Genomic DNA, 17,181 nt, shown 5'->3' with positions numbered 1-17,181 from the left:
TCAGTTTTCATCAATCCCAAAGAAGGGCAATGCCAAAGAATGCTCAAACTACCCTACAATTGCACTCATCTCACACACTAGTAAAGTAACGCTCAAAATTCTCCAAGCCAGGCTTCAGCAATACGTGAACCGTGAACTTGTAGATGTTCAAGCTGGTTTTGGAGAAGGCAGTGGAGCCAGAGATCAAATTTCCAACATCTGCTGGATCATCCAAAATGCGAGAGAGTTCCAGAAAAACATCTACTTCTGCTTTATTGACTATGCCAAAGCCTTTGACTGTGTGGATCACAACAAACTGTGGAAAATTCTGAGAGAGATGGGCATACCAGATCGCCTGACCTGTGTCTTGAGAAACCTATATCCAGGTCAGGAAGCAACAGTTAGAACTGGACATGGAACAACAGACTGGTTCCAAATAGGAAAAGTAGTACGTCAAGGCTGTATATTGTCACTCTGTTTATTTAATTTATATGCAGAGTACATCATGAGAAACTCTGGGCTGGAGGAAGCACAAGCTGGAATCAAGATTGCCGGGAGAAATATCAATAACCTCAGATATTCAGATGACGCCACCCTTATGGTAGAAAGTGAAGAGGAACTAAAGAGCCTCTTGATGAAAGTGAAAGAGGAGAGTGAAAAGTTGTCTTAAAGCTCAACATTCAGAAAACTAAGATCATGGCATCTGGTCTCATCACTTCATGGCAAATAGATGGAGAAACAGTGGAAACTAGCTAACTTTATTTTTTTGGGCTCCAAAATCACTGCAGATGGTGGCTGCAGCCATGAAATTAAGACATTTACTCCTTGGAAGGAAAGTTATGACTAACCCAGACAGCATATTAAAAAGCAGAGACATTACTTTGCCATCAAAAGCCTGTCTAGTCAAGACTATGATTTTTCCAGTGGTCATGTATGGATGTGAAAGTTGGACTATAAACCAAGCTGAACGCCTAAGAACTGATGCTTTTGAACTGTGGTGTTGGAGAAGACTCTTGAGAGTCCTTTGGACTGCAAGAAGATCCAACCAGTCCATCCTAAAGGAGACCAGTCTGAGTGTTCATTGAAAGGACTGATGCTGAAGCTGAAACTCCAATGCTTTGGCCACCTGATGCAAAGAGCTGACTTATTTTAAAAGATCCTGATGCTGGGAAAGATTGAAGGCAGGAGGAGAAGGGGACAGCAGAGGATAAGATAGTTAGCATTACCGACTCGATGGACATGGGTTTGGGTGGACTCCGGGAGTTGGTGATGGACAGGGAGGCCTGGTGTGCTGCGGTTCATGGGGTCACAGAGTTGGACATGACTGAGTGACTGAACTGACAGAACAAGTCACAAAGCCAGTTTTCTCTTCTTTGAGAGGAACTAAATAGTCATGGATGCTAGTGGAGGATAGCTAAGCATGGTGTGCTGTAGTTCATGGGGTCACAAAGAGTCTGACATGACTTAGCAACTAAACAATGACAACAAATTGTCACATGGCAAAGAGTGCAGATAGGGGTAGGATTAAAATTTCTTCCTTAGTTACATAATTTTGAAACTATCACTATGAATTATTTAATTAAATAACACATTGATCCCAGCGGTTTCTTTATCCTTTATTTTTAACCTAACATGGAGTGTGTGTGTGTGTGTGTGTATATATATATATATATATATATATATATATATATATATATGAGTTCCTTGATAACTTGGTAAGAAATCCGGCTGCAATGCAGGAGACCCCGGTTCAATTCCTGGATCAGGAAGATCTGCTGGAGAAGGGATAGGCTACCCACTCAAGTATTCTTGGGCTCCCCTTGTGATTAAGCTGTTAAAGAATCTTCCTGCAATGTGGGAGACCTGTGTTTGATCCCTGGTTTGGGGCGATCCCATGAAGAAGGGAAAAGTTACCCACTCCAGTATTCTGGCCTGGAGAATTCACAAGAGTCCAACAGGACTGAGTGACTTTCACTTTGAGAATCTGTCTTATGATTGAATGTTTTAAGAATATATACGTAGGTAAGGAGACAAATGTAAGCTTAAACTATTCATTGATAATACTATTCAGGATACCACAATAGATCTAATGGCTTAACAGGAAATCTACTTAAGAGGTAGGAAAAGAGTGTGGTTGAGAACATCCTTACTAGATTCAGTCAGCCTGACTCCACTATCTCTTATCTCTCTTAGGACTTCAGTTTCTTCGTCAATAATGGTGACAGAGATGAAAATGATACTTGAAATGAGTCTTGAGAGAATTAAACAAACACACAGACACAGCAGTGTCTAGTATCTACTAGGTATATCAGCATTTTAATAAGTACTATGTTAACAAATCATTATGATAAATAGTTTGTTGTTATGATGACTTGATTTTTCTTTGTCTGATTCTACTACTGTTGATGGTTGACAGCACATCTCACTAGGCTTCTTAATTTGTAGTGAAAAATCTTTTTGAGAGAATCTGATGGAATTTAGGTCAATCAGAGTAACTATACCTTCTCACCTGAGTCCACTTACTACCCCAACCAGAGAACCTAGGGCTCACTAGTTGTGACAGTTGAGTACCATGTTACAAAGCATCTGCTTCTCTCGTAACTGAGAGCATTACTCTTCCTTTAGTCAATAATGTATTTTTCTAATAATTTTTTAATTTATAAAGAGAATATAATGCTTATAAATGTTTTCTTGCACATAAGTGTATTTTCCCAGCCGAAATGTGTAAAAGTGAAATTGTTTGTGGTTATTAGGCTATGAACATGTATCTTTCATGTAAATTACCCAGCATAAAAAATGTAAATGATGTGAATAAATGATATCAGACAACAAGTGTTAGTCACTCAATCATGTCCAACTCTTTTCAATTGCATGAACTATAGCACACCAGGCTCCTCTGTCCATTTAATTCTCCAGGCAGCAATACTGGAATGGGTAGCCATTCACTTCTCCAGGGGATCTTCCCGACCTAGGGATACAACCCTGTTCTCCCGCGTTCCAGATTCTTTACCACCTGAGCCACCAGGGAAGCTCCAAACAACAATCCAAAGGATTAAAAGTGACACAATACAGCTTGCTGGTGCTGCTGCTATGTTGCTTCAGTGGTATCCGACTCTGTGCAACCCCATAGACGGCAGCCCACCAGGCTTCCCCATCCCTGGGATTCTCCAGGCAAGAATATTGGAGTGGGTTGCCATTTCCTTCTCCAATGCATGAAATTGATTTCTCCTTAATTACTACTGAGATTTATCACCTATTAAAATATATATAGGACATTTATATTTTTTCCTCTTTATCTTATATGTCAAAATACTTTGTCCTTTTTCTGCTTGTCATTGTCTTTTTTTTTCTTAATGGGGTGTGGTCAATTGCTAAGCTATATTTTCAGAAGAGAAAGTTGCTTATTGCAGGAGGATTTTTAATTTCTTTCTATCTTGCTATATCCAAAGCCTATAATAGTAAAATAACATAAGCAATAATATATTTTGTGCAAGTTACAACTACAGCATTTAGTATTATGCCAGTTTGCATAATGTTTTAATAAAGTTTTGTTCTAGTCACTTATGCATAATGACACCTTAATTTCAATGTACATGATTAAAGCTGTATCCTAAAGGCTCTTTAGTGAATTATGAAACTTTTGTGGTGCTGTTGTGAGCTGTTTAATGAACTTTATCACTTCAGTATTTTTTTAAGTTATTACACATTTTTTTCTTTAAAAAATTATATGGACCTGTGTTTTCACTTTTCTGATCATTTTCACTATAGTATAATCATAAAATTTTTAAAAGTATGAGAACAATTTTGTAGCACACAGAGATATTTTTCCCTAATTTATAAATATCAACCAAATAATTTTAAGTGTCTATATTGGGTTATCTATATAATTCCATATTACTGTAATATAATTTATAACACAATAATATACCTGTGTGTTATACTATACCAGTATAATATACACTGCTGCTGCTGCTGTTAAGTCACTTCAGTCGTGTCCGAGTCTGTGTGACTCCAGAGACAGCAGCCCACTAGGCTCCCCCGTCCCTGGGATTCTCCAGGCAAGAACACTGGAGTGGGTTGCCATTTCCTTCTCCAATGCATGAAAGTGAAAAGTGAAAGTGAAATCGCTCAGTCGTGTCCCACCGTTAGCGACCCCATGGACCGCAGCCTACCAGGCTCCTCTGTCCATGGGATTTTCCAGGCAAGAGTACTGGAGTGGGGTACCATTGCCTTCTCTGATAATATACACTAGAATGGCTAAAATTAAAAGGACTACCAAGAAGTGTTGACAAACTTTAGGAAAGAAACATCTGAATTTTTCTTTCTTTGTTACTGTTTCAGTTACTAAGTCATGTCCAACTCTTTGTGGCTCCATGGATTGTAGCCCACCAGTCTCCTCTGTCCATGGAATTCTCCAGGCAACAATACTGAAGTGGGTAGCCATTCACTTCTTCATTCTTTGTGTGAGTTTCAATTGGTACAATTACTCTGGAAAAATATTTGACCATAACTACTAGAGGTATATATTGTCTGTCAATTCCTATGGCCAGGTACTCTCATTTCAGGGTTTTTACCCAACAGAAGTGGCTCTTGTACACTAAATACCACGAATGTTAGTTTTAGCTTTATTTACTATAGCCTCAAACTTGAAGCAGGCTGCATTCATTTTATATTGCTATGTAACATATGATCATGAATTTAGCAGCCTAAATAAGCAGAAGTTTATTATCCGAAAGACACTTTTGATCACAAGCAGGGTACAACTTAGCTGAATACTCTGCTCTGATTATCTAAAAGCTGAAGCTGGGGTGTTGTCCATGTTGGCTTTTCCATCTAAGGCCCAGAGGCCTCTTTAATATTCACTTGGTAGGTGAGAGCATTCACTTCCTTAGGATTTCAAGAGAGAGAGAGAGCCTGAGGATTTATTTGCTCAGTCTCCCTGGTCATCCACAGTTTCTAGAGGGTACCAGAAGTTCTTTGCCATGTGCTCAACTCAACATAATGGCTTATTTCATCAGTCTAGGTAAGAAAAAACAGAATTGACTAAGAATATGGAGTCATATATGAGTGATATCTATTTATCTCTGCCATGTTTTAGTGGTTAAAAGTAAATTAGGGAGAACTGACATCTTTATCATTATGTAATATCCCTTTTTATTCCTGGTAAGTTTCCTTACTCTGAATCTGCTTTAGCTGAAATTTATATAAGTACTTCAGCATTTTTTTTATTAGTGTCAGCATGTATGTCTTTCTCCATTTTCTTCACTTTTAATCCATCTGTGTCATTATGTTTAAAATGAGTTACTTTTATACAATATAGAGCTAGATCTTATTTTTTTCAATCCACTCTTATAGACATTTATTATTATTTTCATTCTGTATATAGACCATTCAGATTTAAAGTGAAATTTTATATAAATAGCTGGACTAATACATATCATATTTGTAAATGTTCTGTACTTGATGTTGTTGTTTTTTTTCGTTTTCTACTATTTTTCTTTCTTCTCTGGTTGTAATTGAATCATTATTTGAGATTCTCTTTTTTTCCTTAACCAATGCATTATACTTCATTTATTATAAATTTCAGTGGCTGCCTTAAAGTTCATCAAATACATTTCCAACTAATCTATATCCACTTTTCTATGGCTAAAATAGTTTCCTTTCCATTTCTCAGACTCACAGTTATCACCTATCAATCATCATTGGTTTTAAGCCATACAAATGGAGCTTCTTTTTCCCCCTACAGAATAACAGCTATTAATTGTATAGCTAATAAATGTCATTATTTTTGGAATAAGTATCATATGCTGAATATCTGTAATACACAACTCAATATTCTACAGATTTTAGATTGTGGGGTAAGGAAAAGTTTGGGAAAGAATTTCATGAAGATTAGTAGTAATGAGTGGTTTTTTGGATCTAAAATTTCTATCTGGCCAAACACTCCCTTGCATTTTAATAATTATACAACTTACAAACAACTTTGCTGATGGCAAATATTTGACATATTGATTTTTGTTTTGGAAAGTGGCACAAATAAATAGTAGAATCTCTTCTGGGGGAAAAGGAAAAGTATTTGGGCTTTATCACTTAATCAACTATTGCACAAACTCACCCCTGCTGACCACCTCTGCTGTCACTTTACTGTACTTTGCTTTTCAGGCTTTTGAATGAACTTAACTTATTCATCTTGACAACATCCTGATATTTAACAAAAGATTTATTGAAAAACTTATTTCAATAAGTATTTTCAATGAGTACCTGGTATCTAATGAAAGACTTACTGAATTATTTAAGACAAATAATTAAAACATGTAAAATTAAGAATAGGCTATGTGAGATTTATCTAATATTTGGAAAACCTGTTGTCCTTACAAATCTGATGCTCTTAGACAACAGGAATATTTTATTTAAATATATTTCCCAAACACCAAAGAGACAAACACATACAGTTATGTTTATTAAACCTTATATTAAATAGTTATGTTTAGGTTGTTATGCACGTAGCAAAAAGGTATTCCCAACCTTAATTAAGATCTCTCTCAAAAACCTTTCTTAATATGTTCTCTAGTAAAAATTGTATTTTTATTGTAAAATAATGAATCAAGATCCAGAATACAGAGTACCTAGTGAGAAATATCAGTTTAACTCAGCTTTACTCAGTGGAGGTTTGGTGCATACCAGTAGATACGTTTCCCTGTATTTAAGCCACATTAAGAATGTCAATATATTATGCTTAGTATTTTAATGTTAAAGTCATCCAAGCTGTTCTAATTATCCAAAGATAAGCCTAAAAAAAAAGTACAAGCTAACAAAAATTTCTACAATATATGTTTTATTTTATCACCAAATAAACAGTTTCTGCTCAGCAATTTCAAGTTACCATGTTGCTTAACTTGTTCAAGCTCATTCAAATTCATTTATTTTTCCAAATGTCAGCAATAATATAAACTGTTCCACATCACAGACTGCTGACAGTTGGTATGTAAGATAATAAAGAATTATATTCACTTGGGGAAGTAAAACTCATACATTTTCCTCTCTATGGGCCCCACTATCACATAATTTAGATATTAGTTTGTCACTGTGATTTTTCAATTCATTCTTCATAGAGTTAATGTAACTGAACTGATGCTTCTGCTCACAGGTGTCAACAGAAATGTTAACTGTCTCCATACAAATTGGTGTGTAGGCCAGTGCATTTTGCTATTCCAGAGTAGAATATGTGAAGATATAAAAAAAATATATATATATGTTGTCCACTTCAAAAGAAATCTTTCACATTCCATTTTATTGTGATATAATACTATTTGAATGGGGTGGGAAAGGAACTAAAGTGTTGTGTTTTTTTTTTTTTGTCTTCCTCCCAAGGGAATTTTGGCATTAAAACACTTGAGCTATCAATCTCTTGTAATTCTAGCTTTATGAGTTAAAATACTATCAAAAGAAGAAAATCTAAATTATTTTATTTTCCCTGAAGAAAATATTTGTGTACAAATAAAGAAGCATAAAAGTAAAGAATGATGTTAGTTACTAATGTCAAATATTTTCCTATAGTCCTTTGTTCAGGAATCAAATGACAGTATAATTTTTTTAGAAATCCCCAGTAATGTCCCTTATATATCTTTATCTCTCCATCAATATAATGTTGGACCTATTGCTTTCAGAAAAGTTCAGTCAGTCAGTTGTAAAAGAATGAAACTAGAACACTTTCTAACACCATACACAAAAATAAACTCAAAATGGATTCAAGATCTAAATGTAAGACCAGAAACTATAAAACTCCTAGAAGAAAACACAGGCAAAACACTCTCTGATGTGAATCATTGCAGGATCCTCTATGACCCACCTCCTAGAGTAATGGAAATAAAAGCAAAAATAAACAAATGAGGCCTAATTAAACTTAAAAGCTCTTGCACAATGAAGGAAACTATAAGCAAGGTAAAAAGACACCCTTCAGAATGGGAGAAAATAATAGCAAACAAAGCAACAGGAAAAGAATTAATCTCAAAAATATATAAGCAACTCTTGCAGCTCAATTCCAGAAAAATAAGCGACTCAATCAAAAAATGGGCCAAAGAACTAAATAGACATTTCTCCAAAGAAGACATACAGATGGCTAACAAAAGCATGAAAAGATGCTCAACATCACTCATTATCTGAGAAATGCAAATCAAAACCACAATGAGGTACCATCTCACACTGGTCAGAATGGCTGCTATCAAAAATTCTATGAACAATAAATGCTGGAGAGGGTGCAGAGAAAAGGGAACCCTCTTACACTGTTGGTGGGAATGCAAACTAGTACAGCCACTATGGAGAACTGTGTGGAGATACCTTAAAAAACTGGAAATAGAAGTGCCATACAACACTGCAATCCCACTGCTGGGCATGCACACCAAGGAAACCAGAATTGAAAGAGACACGTGTACCCCAGTGTTCATCACAGCACTGTTTATAATAGCCAGGACATGGAAGCAACCTAGATGTCCATCAGCAGATGAATGGATAAGAAAGCTGTGGTATGTATACACAATGGAGTATTACTCAGCCATTAAAAAGGATGCATTTGACTCAGTTCTAATGAGGTGGATGAAACTGGAGCCGATTATACTGAGTGAAGTAAGCCAGAAAGAAAAATACCAATACAGTATACTAACACATATATATGGAATTTAGAAAGATGGTAATGATAACCCTGTATGCAAGACAGCAAAAGAGACACAGATGTATAGAACAGTCTTTTGGACTCTGTGGGAGAGGGTGAGGGTGGGATGATTTGTGAGAATGGCATTGAAACATGTATAATATCATATAAGAAATGAATCGCCAGTCCAGGTTCGATGCAGGATACAGGAGAACATTGTTCTATGCAGGATACAGGATGCTCAGGGCTGGTGCACTGGGATGACCCAGAGAGGTGGTATGAGGAAGGAGGGGGGAGGGGGGGTTCAGGATTGAGAACACGTGTACACCTGTGGCGGATTCATGTTGATGTATGGCAAAACCAATACAGTATTGTAAAGTAAAATAAAGCAAAATTAAAAAAAGAAAATAATAAAAAAGAAAGCTGTGCTACATATACCCAATGGAATATTACTCAACTATTAAAAAGAATACATTTGAATCAGTTCTAATGAGGTGGATGAAAATGGAACCTATTACACAGAGTGAAATCAGTCAGTAAGAAAAACACCAGTACTCTAATGCATATATATGGAATTTAGAAAGATGCTAACTATGACCCCATATGCAAGACAGCAAAAGAGACACAGATGTAAAGAACAGACTTTTGGACTCTATGGGAGAAGGTGAGGGTGGGATGATTTGAGAGAATAGCACTGAAACATGTATATTATCATATGTGGAATAGATTGCCAGTCCAGGTTCAATGTGTGAGACAGGGTGCTCCGGGCTGGTGCAGTGGGATGACCCTGAGGGATGGGATGGGGAGGGTAGTGGGAGGGGGATTCAGGATGGGGAACACATGTACACCCATGGCTGATTCATGTGAATGTACGGCAAAACCCACCACAATATTGTAAAGTAATTAGCCTCCAATTAAAATAAATTTTAAAAAAATATTCAGTCAGATAAACTAAATCATGCTAGTTTTGTAACTTCATCCTTCAATAAAATTTTTAAGTATTCTAAAAATTCTCAGGGCAATAGCAGTGAAAACCCTAAAGTGATGGATCTTAATTTTGTTCATGGATTTCTTTCTTATTAGTTCTTCTTGCCCAGATAAGATGTCAACTCATTCTTTAGTGAACTTCTTGCTCTTTTCCTTATCTGAACAGTGAAAATCCTACTCTTTTGAAATACTTCAGCACCACTTCTGTAATTCCGTTGCTGTACCTATCACATCATGTTAAAATTTTTTTTGAGAATCTTCTCAGAATCTAAACTTTTTTATTTCAGCCTCAATTTCTGGAGAAAAATATCTGAGCACCTTATGGAGTTCTTGCCAGGCAAACTCCTTCTGTGAATGTTTCATATTTTGTTGGCTGTTCCCTTGATGATATATGACATTCCCAGGTTTTGATCTAGAGTTTTAAGGGAATAAATGTCACTTTCACAATTCATATCTCATAATTTCAACTCTATAATTTTTAATATAGCAGGTCAAGGTTTGAAGAGCCCTTCATAAAAATGCCCAACTTTATAGATGATGAAACTAAGTCACTTAAAGGTTTAAACATCTTCTCTAAACCCCAATTTCCTCATCTTCAAAAATGCAAACAAACAAACAAAAAACTTAACTAAAGAAGTTATTCTAAGAAGTAAATGTATACTTAAGACATGGCAGGTAGTAAGCATTCAAGCAACAGTATGCACTTGGATTATTTTTCTAACAATATGTCAATAGTTTTAGAAACTCTCATTTATTGTTTCTTTGTTGAATACATTCAGCATGTTTCCCCCAAAATGAAAACCTTGCCTTTCCTGTTAACATTTATATTTACCTGTCAATTCAATAATATCCTCCCAACCTGCATTTCATGGAAATGACTGTCCCCAGGCTGCAGATCCTGCTGTGTTCTGCAGAACTCTCTTGACTCTTTGTGTCATATCCATAACGACCTTGTCTCCTGTGCAATGGCTGTGCATTCTCAAGTTTGAGTCAATATGGCATACTCATACATAGAACTCACATAGCAGCTTAAACAGCTTTGATAGCTTTCACATCTTGCTCTCACACTTTAATTTCTTGAAATTATCTTTTTCTTCAGGTCTTTCTGGTTGTCCATTGAATTATTATTATTTGAGAATTAAGACTAATAGAGGATTGAGATCTGGGAACATATTAATATCAAGATTTCCTAGTATATGCTTTGATTCCACACTCTCTAAATTATATTTTGTACAATTATAACAAAATAAATATTTATATAACCATTTTGTTGAAATCTGTCTCATCCATTAGGTTGTAATTTGTGGAGAGGACATATACCAGGCATATTCAGTTTATTCTAATCCTGACACATGGCTAGGTCTAGAAAACATCTGACTATTTGATGAATTTTTTTTCACATTATTTGCACTCTTTATTTCAGCTTGAAAAATAAAAATTATTATGCAACCATGTGTCTTTCTTTTATTTCAAACCAGTTATTAGTTTATTCAGTCATTGATAATTTTCTTTAGCTTTGATTACTAACTGTCCTCATTATCTTGCATCAGATATGTTGGTTTCTAAACATAAGTGAAAATAGAATCTAGATGCATTATAATGATAGATTTGTAGTTTATACAAAGAAAAATATTCATATCAGGTATATCTAGGTAGACTATTTTAAAAAATATGTGTATTAATTATTAATATCTGCTTATATATGCATGATTACTTCTTTCTAACAACTGTCTGTTCAGTGTATAAGAGCTTTTATAACGTGGTTGTCTCCTAAATATTCACTTGAATATATAGCTGTATGATTGGCAAGCTACTCTTGTCCATATTTTCTCACGTATGAGAGATAACATATGTCTTTAGCCACTGAGGGCCAGTGAATACTGTCGAAGGGGCACTTTTGAGCAACATTGTTTAGCATCACACTGTAAATTCTCTCAACCAATAAGCGGTGCCTTCTCTTTTGAAGTAAATACTTCCTTTCTTTGGTGGTCTCACTTTCTTCTGATTTTGAGAGACTTTGGCCGATACTGGAACACAAGAGTTCAAGTGGTAGTGGTAGACCTGCACCAAATAAACAATGAATAGGTATCAAGCTCAATGTTAAAATACAACATTTAGAGTGCTTAAAAAAAATGCTTTGTAAAAACAAAAGAAAGATGAGCAATCCAATACTGAGGCCTTCAGAAACAACAGAGTAACAAGGGGAGACCAGCAATTACATTGAACATTTATGGAAACATCTCTAACCTACAGCATATCATAACTCACAGAAATTTGGCGATGAGAATGTATGGATTACAAGCAGCCCCGCAACCCACTCTCTCCCTTTTATGCTCTGGGGAAAAAAAATCCATTTACATTCCTTTGTAAACTTTTTAATAAAACCTCATGGAAAACATATTAATTACACTTACTAGCAGGAGGAGTTCTTATCTATGGACTTTCTTTAATGGTATATACCTGGTCAGGCTACATTGATTGTTAGAAATAAATCTCCCATTTATAGATTTATTTGGGCATTTCTAGCTAGAGAATATCATAATGGTTCTGGAACTAATGGGGTATAACAATAGAGATGTTTTATAAAGAAAATGGTTTCCTTTATGCTAGCAACATAGCTTTCACAGAAATGTTAAAACTCAACCAGAATGTTACCTGATGCTAGATTAGCAGAGTTGTGATGATAGTCTTAGATTTTTGTATTTTTCACATGCCTTAATATTGCCCCTGTCATTGAATTATCAGTGTAATGAACAGAACTATGATTTCTGTAAGTATGATTTGAGAATTCTATTCCTTGCATTTTCTAATGTAAGATACCTGGAAGACACATCCACAGGCCTATGCCATAAGAAACATAGGTTGAACTTTGTTAAGGATTGCATTGCAACCTCGTTACAATTCATATATTGAGCTCCTAACCCCAGTGCCTGAGAATGTAACCATATATTGAGATATGTTATTTAGAGTAGTTGTGATAAAGTTAAAATGGGGCCATGAGGGTGGAGCCCTAATCCAATATGACTGATGTCCTTATAAGAAAAGGAAGAGACCCCAGGTATTAGTGTACATAGAGAAAAGGACAGTGGCAAGATGGATACCTGCAAGACAAGGATAGCAGCCTCGAGACAAATCAAACCTGAGACACCTTGACTTTGGACCTCCAGTCCCCAGAATGTGAGAAAATAAATTTTTGTTTAAGCCATCTGATCTGAGGTATTTTGTTATGACCACTTCAACCAACTAATATAAACTAATTTTGTTTGCACTCTCATTCCTAGGAACACATATTTTGCTTCAAAGTGTATGCATGTAATGGGTTTCCCATGTGGCTCTAGTGGAAAATAATCCACTTGCCAATGCAGCAGACTTAAGAGACAAAGGTTCAATCCATGGGTCATAAAAAGCCCCTGGAGAAGGGCATGACCACCCACCCCAGTATCCTTGCCTGGACAATCTGATGGACAGAGGAGTCTGATGGGCTAAAATCCATAGGGTCACAAAGAGTTGGACACCACACTAATGAAGCGACTTAGCACAGATGTGCATGCACATATGCGTTTAATATGGTGTACTTTCTACTCAGTGATTTAACTCAAAGTGAAAGTTTCATGAAAACTTGAAACTTTAGTTAAAATGGTCTGTTATTTTACAAATAGGGAAAGAAGGCCAAAGAAGCAAAGTGACAGACAAACTGTGTGTTCCTAATAATGGTGGTGGTGCTGGTGAGATAGGACAATACTTAACATATCTTTCTCACATTCTAAACTAAAGAGAAATATGAAAAAATAAAAAGAATCAGATAGAAACCAAAATATCATCTCTTTTACTGTTAAAGGATAACTAGAGAAATGAGCCTAATGGAAAGAAATGGGCTTGCTAAATGCATTCCAAAATTCATCATGATAATCTACCCTATCAGGGCAGTGCCAGAACATGGCAGACATTTCCAGTCACTTCTATTAACAGAGTCAGATGTTCCTCTTGAAAGAGAAGAATAGAATGCTTGTCATTTTTGTGCAAATAACATTGGAGAAAAAAAGTAATATGGAGTTGGGTCACTTCCATTATCCATTGCTGCATAGATCTTCAATTAGGATGGGGGTCATGGAGAAAGATTGTCTCAGACCCAGATGGCATACAGGGTGGCTTCTTCCCTAACCTGTCTGAATTCTAGCTGGGTTGGCTGAAGCAATAGGGACTGCTTGGCATTTTACTGTCTCCCCACACAGTCTCTCTGAGTAGCTAGTTTTATTTTTTTCCCAGTGTGGAAATCTCAGTTTTGCCAGATTCCTTAGATGGTAGCTTACTTCCCTCCAATACACAAAAATAAAACTACTAGTCTTGCTTAGTGCCTGAAATTTGAAGTTCTATAATGATATTTTCACCATAGTTTTGATTAAAATCATCAAAGAATGACGCATGATTCAAGGAGAGGGAGACTAGACTGCCCCTTCATGGAAGAGTGATATTAAGAATTGCAAAGCCAGGAGATATTTTTACACCAGTTTTCAACAATAAGACCCGCTAGAGGATCCCAACATGCCAAGTTTGTTCTTACTTAATTTCCCTCCTTGATATGGAATGAATAAAGTGTCAGTAAAAAACTATGGATGCTAAAATAATTGGGCTTAAACTAGTATGAGCTTAAGCTAATGTAAAACAGAAAATGCAAGAGAAAGAAGAGTTTTACCCTAACAATATTAAGCTAGAGTACATAAAATTGTTAATTGCCTAAATACATTAAAGGAACTAAATTTTTTGTTTAAAATACTGTTCACATGAGTTCCTTTAATATTTATTGTCTTCTAATGCCACACTCCATTCTATGCTCTGGGGAGAGAGCAAATCAAGTCATGATCTTACAGACCTTACAGTTTAATATATGTATGTGTGTGTGTGTGTGTGTGTGTGTGTAGAGGGAGTGGCTATGAGAAACAAATACATGTATAATATATAATAAAGAAACATAAAGCAAAGAAATATAAAGCCAGATGAGAGGAAGAGCATTTTCCTATCCTTTTCCTTTCTTCACATTCTTTGAGCATAGCACAATCACTATAATGAACAAGTTACCCTTTTCCCTTTAGTGTTCCCCCAGGTGAAAGAGAACTCAAGGAAAGAGATTGTATTTTGTGTTCCAACTTTATAGTGCAGAGTCTGGATCTACTACTGGCTCAGTCCGTGGCTAATTTTCATAGCCTATCAATCTGCCTTCTCTTCCCTATTTTACTGTAGGAAAGAATGCACAAATTATCTATCAACCTGCTTTAAATGTTGTTTCCTAAAAACTAGAACACTAAGCCTCTATTTTTAATAGCACACGTCTTTACATGGAACAACTGCCTGCTTCAAAATTGGGAAACGAGTACAAGACTGTGCCACATTTTAGATTCTACATATAAGTGATATCATATGCTATTTTTCTTCTGGTTTCTGACTTACTTCATTTAATATGATAGTCTCATTGAACCAGGGCCTCCTGGTTGTTCAGATGGTAAAGCATCTGCCTGCAGTGCGGGAGATCTGGGTTTGATTCCTGGGTTGGGAAGATCCCCTGGAGAAGGAAATGGCAACCCACTCCAGTACTCTTGCCTGGAAAACTCCACAGACTGAGGAGCCTTGTAGGCTACATACAGTCCATGGGGTCACAAAGAGTCAGACATGACTGAGCGACTTCACTTTCACTTTCTGGTTGCATCCATGTTGCTGTGAATGGCATTATTTTATTTTTTATGGCTGAGTAGTATCCCATTATATATATGTACCACATTTCTTTGCTCATTAATCTGTTGATGGATATTTGGTTGCTTCCATGTTTTGGCTATTGTGAATAGCACTGCTATGAACATAGGGATGCATGTATCTTTAACAGGCAGCCTTTAATTATTAATATGTTATCTCCATTTTCCTCCCTTCCATTTTCTACTTTATTTTACCCCATAATTATATGAATCTAGTATGTAATGCTGAGCAAGTCTAAATGGTTCTAGTGTAAGTTCCACTGAAGACAGAATTTCCCCCAAACAACAGGTGATTCTTAGAACATCAGCTGAGTGTCCTACAATTTCAGTTAAATTCTGATACTATGTACTTGGAGCTGGCTGAGATTTCACAGGTTAAGGGTTCAGTCCTATGACTCTGTCTTCCCTTACTGGAGATGCCAGTCACAAACCCAGGTTGCCACCTGAGCTCTGACCAACCAATTACAGATTGGAGGTTACTATGGCCTCCTCTTTGGATGTAATAAGTTTTAGTCGCTCAGTTGTGTTCAACTCTTTGCATTCTCAAGGACTGTAGCATGTCAGGCTCCTATGGCCATGGGATTCTCCAGGCAAGAACACTGGTGTGAGTAGCCATTCCCTTCTCCAGGGGATTTTCCTGACCCAGGGATTGGACCTGGATCTCTTGCTTTGCAGGCAGATTCTTTACCAACTGATTCCAGACTGATTGATAGCTGTACTGAACTACTGGTTATGAATCAGAAGTTCCCCAAATACCCTCCTCAAGTTTGACTAAATTGCTAGAGAGGCTCACAGAACTCTGATAAACAACTTACTTACTGGATTATTGATTTACTGTCAATAATATAACTCAGGAACAGCGAGATGGAAGAGATGCACAGGGCAAGCCATAGAAAAAGGGTGCAGAGCTTCCAAACCCTCTGCAGGCTCACCACTCTCCAGGACTTCTTGTGTTCATCAACCCAAGAGCTCTCTAAACCCTATCTTTTGGGGGATTTATGGAGGCTTCCTTACACAGGCATGATTGGCTAAATCATTGACCATTCAACCTCCCCAGAAATCACGGTGATTTCTAATCACATGATCAGTTCCTCTGGTAACAAGCCCACATCCTGGAAGAGCATTCCAGCTGTCAACTCTTTAGCATAACAAAAGACATCTTTAGCTTTCTCAACACTGAAGAAATGCCAAGTGTTTTAGGAGATCTGTGCCAGAGAAAGGGACAAAGATCAACTGTCCTTTGCTTATTGTAAATCAATATCATAAGGACTTAAAAGCCACCATCTTTAATATATGCTTGATATGTACTAGACACTGCCTGTTGTGTTCTGACTTTCTTATATTTTTAAACTTCATTTAATAGTGACAGTAATCTATTAAAGTAGATTATTAAACTGAGACTTAGAGAGTTCAAAGCCATGGCCATAGTGAGAGTTTGTATGTGATCAAGCCAAGACTTTAAACCAAGCCTGGCTCATTCCATAATTTTATGCAGTTAATCAGTATGTTCTTATACTATACTAAATGATCTACTCTCAGTGGAATATTTTGTATCTTTTTAAAAGTCTAGACTGGTTGATTTTCATTACAAAATTCCCCCTGTTTTAGAGTAAATTATCTAATTATCTTTGGCTTGTAGTATTTATTTATGTAAGTCAGTTCTTAATCTTTGTTAGGTCAAAAACCCTGCTGAGTATATGGAAAGAAAATATGCAAAAATTAACAACAAACTATGGACAGATGGACATCAATACATACAATTCAGTTTCAGAAGTTTTATAGACATTCTGAATCCTGTCCAAAATAGCCTTTCAAGCAACATTT

The sequence above is a fragment of the Budorcas taxicolor genome, chromosome 6 (assembly GCF_023091745.1).
Source record: "Budorcas taxicolor isolate Tak-1 chromosome 6, Takin1.1, whole genome shotgun sequence".
NCBI classification, from domain to species: Eukaryota; Metazoa; Chordata; class Mammalia; order Artiodactyla; family Bovidae; genus Budorcas; species Budorcas taxicolor.
The sequence above is the reverse complement of the archived record's forward strand: the minus strand, read 5'-3'. Positions refer to the sequence as shown.